Source organism: Aulonocara sp. 'chitande type north' Nkhata Bay, linkage group LG18 (assembly GCF_057382095.1).
Source record: "Aulonocara sp. 'chitande type north' Nkhata Bay isolate Kocher_YH1m ecotype deep benthic linkage group LG18, A_spYH_male_GT1.1, whole genome shotgun sequence".
Lineage (NCBI taxonomy): Eukaryota > Metazoa > Chordata > Actinopteri > Cichliformes > Cichlidae > Aulonocara > Aulonocara sp. 'chitande type north' Nkhata Bay.
In genome coordinates, this window is record NC_141361.1 from 2483607 (window position 1) to 2488326 (window position 4720).

Genomic DNA, 4720 nt, shown 5'->3' on the forward strand with positions numbered 1-4720 from the left:
GATTCTTTTATTTGTTATTTATTTAAAATCCACTGTGGTAGTTTGCAGAGACAAAACTATAGATCTTGTGTCTTTGTTCACTAAGAATCTGACTGTAACGATAACACTGATATTTCTCACACGCTGTGTTCATCGGTCTTCAGACCACAGCTCTCTGTGCTTCTTCTACTTCTGATGTTGTTCAGTCACATTTAACTTCAAGTTGGTATTAAATGCAGTGAAATCTGTTTTCAAACAGCAGACAGTGTAGAAGCATGCAGGCATTATCTGATGAGCTGACATGTTTAAGATGAAGAATAAAATCTTCAGGTTCGGCTTTTTTCCAGCTCAGCAGTCAGACTGAAGCAGATCAGTGATGCTGACTGAGAGGCCTGTTCACCAAAATCATCCTGCAGGTCAGCTTTTTATGTTAATGAGAACATTACACTCACAAACTCATGATCATGTGACCATGATCTTAAAGCTAATCCAGCAGGTTCGAGTAATTATTAATGAATCAGAGCTCAAATTATATTACTTCGGGACACCTGCTACCAAATGAGAGAATATGGACCAATCAGCTCGCTGAATTCTGATCTTAATAAAGTGACTTCCAGCTGCTTCCTGTTACAACAGGTCACCACAGTGTGCAGCTCCTGACACGACAACAAAGGGATTCATGTCTCTGTTTAATCAAACACAACTTAATGACAGGACTGGCTGATGGAGGATAGAATGTATTTGTACCATTTTGGGTTACAAGGCTCCTAAATGTAATTAACAATGATTTGATTATTATTTATTAAACATCTACAGCTGATGAGTTTTTTAAAGCACACAAGCAAAATTCACTGAAGCCCAGAAACAGCTGTTAAAATCTGTTTCCATCCTGGTCATCAGAGTTCACACTAGAAGCTACAATAAAGGTGTGTTTGGGTCTCTTAGCTTGAAGAATAAGAAGAGGCTGGAACGCATTGTTAGACTGTGCAGCAAACAGCAGGAATAAAGCTAAATGATGTTTCCCTCCTGTGTAGAGGGAGGGCGACCCTGAAGGTAGGAAGGATTCGGGGTGACAGCTCACATCGTCTGTGTTCAGAGTATCAGCTGTTGCCTTCAGGGACGAGCTATTCTTCACCTCGTTGCAGAACAAATAGATTTAAATGTAGATTTTTTAAATTCTATTATGGGATTTGTGTTTTTGGCTGTATTTGTCATGTGTTTATGCTGCTGCTACAAAGAAAATTGCCCCTCAAGGATCATAAAGTTTATGCTGATGTTGAAAAGATGAAGAAAGATTTAAAATGTCAGCAGAGGATTAAAAATCAGCTCTTGCTGTAACTCACAGTGTGAATACAGAGCTCATAACTGCTGCCAGATTCAATGATTCTAATAAAATAATGTGTAATGTAGTAAATGCACAGAGACTAAAGGAGCACAGCTTCACTGGAAACATTCAAACACTGTTACAAACAGCTGCAGTGAAGTTCTTCATGCTGCCTCACTGTCAGACATTAGAGGAAGATGCTGGAAGGGAGCGCCCTCTGCTGGGCTGCTGACCAAACTACAAGCACTGTGTTGAGTCACTGAGTGTAAATTTAAAAACTGTTTGAATAAATGTTTGAACTGTGAACAAACGCTGGCAGCACGAGTGCACAGGAAGTAAATGAGAATGAAGCTGTAAATGTGTAAATGGCACGTCTGAGTTAGTAAAACTACGTCTTCTCACACAGACGATAAAACAGCTGATAAACATTTACTCCGTTTTATGGTTCAACTGAATTACAGAAAAAATACAGGAAAGGAAACAAAAAGTAAAATTACACTTTTTAAATAAAAGCATAAAAATCAACACAATAAAAAGTCCATTAACATCAACATCAGGAGTCACTGAGAAAATAAACTTAATATTAGATCAAACGTAAAGAATATCAAAGAAGCTGAAAGTAAAAAGTAAAAAGTTGAACATTGTAAAGTCCAATAAAATATAATCACACTTCTATGTTAAAGATAAACCAGTTTAAAATGAGATCTTATCAGGAAGCAAACAGTGAATATGAGGTTTTTTACACGTGTCGTTTGTCTTCATCGACTGAGTTCAGATCTTTATCGTCTCAGTTCAAACTGGTCTCGACCTTTTCTTTGTTCTTCTTTGTGATCACATGAATGTTCAGTGAAGGAGTTTCTCTCCTTGCTCTATTTTAGCCATGAGCTCTGCTTTTCCTTTCATCTCCATCAGAGACTCAACTCGTCTCTTCCAGCCTGGTTTGCCCTCAGATTTCTCTCCTTCAATAAGCATGTCGATGTACTCTGGAGTGGACAGAGGGTTTGGCTTCAGTGCTATCTCTTTGAGTCTGTTCAGACACTTGGAAGATTTCTCCATCAGTTTCATCACTTCAACCTGTAAACTTTCATATTGAGCCTTCAGTTTTACAGCAAATATCTTCTCCATTCCCAGGTATCGCCTCCTCTCTGCTCCATATATGTTAAGTTTCTCACTCGTCTCGTTTATCTCCTCAAGCTTGGCTAACCCAAGTTTCACCTGCTCCTGCAGATTCTCAACTGAAATCTCGAGCTGCTTTCTTTCTCTGAGGACTTCCTTTGTCAGTGTCAAGCTTTTAGTTTCTATTTTATTCAGAGCAGCAAAAAACCTTTTCATGCTTTTTGTCCCCATCTCCCAAAACATCTGATCAAATTCACCTTCTTCATCATCATCACTCATTCTGTCTCGTTCGGCTGATCTGTTGTTTGGTAAAAGTGCTGAATTATTGAATTTGAAGTGAGCCGGCAGTCCGTCTTTTGTTTTAGGACATGGGACTCCTGCAGCATTGATCGCCTCTAGAACTGGAGGTCTCTCTGTCTCTTTCTATGCCTCTTGTATCTCCAAAGCCTGGAGTGTCAATAATGGTCAGAGAGAACGGGATTTGAAATCCATCCTGGTGGTTGATTTTGTAAACATCATTCTTCATTTATTTATGTATTTCACACATGGTTCAACAGTGTTTTATTTCGCTCCCAGGAGCGCACGCCCCCGACGGACGTAAACAAACAGAGGGAGAGGGGAGAGGGAGTGAGAACACAACATCACGGGCAGGCCAGCTGGTGGGGACCGTCGGACCATGACAAAATCAAGCTCTTTGACATCAACAAAACTCGCTGTGATTGGACAAAGAGAAATGCTGAGTATGACACTTATACACATAACATGTTGTGATCAGGAGTATAATCAGTGAGGAGAACTGACTGATTATAGATTATAATCTGTGCGCCTCAGTCTGTAGTAACTCTGGTTGGATGTTAGAGGATCAAATGCTTAAAGACAATAATGTGTTTTTCCTGGATTTTAGGTTGAAACTTTCACAAATATTAGAGACTGTTCATTTCTTTATAAGTCAGCAAACGTACAGATTCAGCAGGGAAGAAATACATTTTTCCTCTATGGTTCATTTTCAGAAGAGTCAAATATTATAAAAACAAACTTCAGACACAGAGAAAGCCCTCGATGAAGATGAAAGATCTGATTTATAAAATACTTCAGAAAGTGAGTTAATCTGATTTGTAAAAGCAAAAACCTTCAACAACCAGTTTGTTCTAAATGAGGCTGTTGCTGTTTTTAGTCACAGAAACAGGAAGTCGAGTCAAATTTTATGAAATATTATAAACTGTGTTTGATTCTCAGCTGTTTTCATCATGAGGCTGTAATTAAAGCTGTTTAAATGCTGCCGTTAAACCAACAAAGGTTTGTGTTGCTGAGGCAACAGGCAACATCCAAACTGTACAACAGTAATGACTCAACCACAAACACACACATATTTATTTATTCATTTGTTGTGGTTTTGACATAATGACAATAAAAAGATTCAGAGTAATAAAGCAGAAGTTTATTGTTAGTATATCTGAGCTGTGATGTGTTTATGATCTATTATTCATTCAGGCCGGCTCTGAACCACACAGTCCCATCGTGATGTCGGCTCAGGCCACAAACTGCAGCTTCATCTCAACATTTCATCACTGACTACATTTCTATGACATCACAGCAGGTAGATACCTGAGGTGAAGGAATCATGCAGGGATCACAGGTCACCCTCTGACCTCCATCTACTTGGACAGACGAGCTGATCTTGTGCATGATGAAGTCTGCAGCACAGAGATCAAAGTCAACTATTTAAAAACGTTTGATGCTTCTTAAACATTTTTGTCACCAGCAGTGGGCAGAGCCTTTGTGTTGTTGATGTTGTCATTAATGTGCAGGTTTCTGTCTCTTTACAGTCCATCCACTCGTTCTGAAGTCCTCCAGGACTCTCTGTGCTTCTTGAACTGATCCTATCCTGACCTGAGGGACGAGTTTAGCAGCAGAAGAGTTTGAACATGTCAGCAGCAGCAGCCAGACCTTCACTGGTACAGCTTTGTCTCCCAGTAACTCCTGCAGGCTTTGGTAAACTTCTACAGCATCTTAAAATACTGGTGGAGTTTTCTGAAGACAAAAGTCTCCATAAAATCTGCAGGAGAATTTATCAACATTAGTTTTGTCCCATCCTCCATTTTCATTGAATCCTCAATGACATTTTGGAATTTTCTGGACGATCATCTTAAACTCCTGAATGTCTTCATATGTTTCTCTTCAGACACCTCAGTCAAACACACAGAAAGCTCCACACAAGCCTGAGCATCAACAATGTTTTAGTATCAAACTACTTGTTAATCAGTTTAGAGTCTCTGAAAATGAGGGACTGTGTATAGAAAT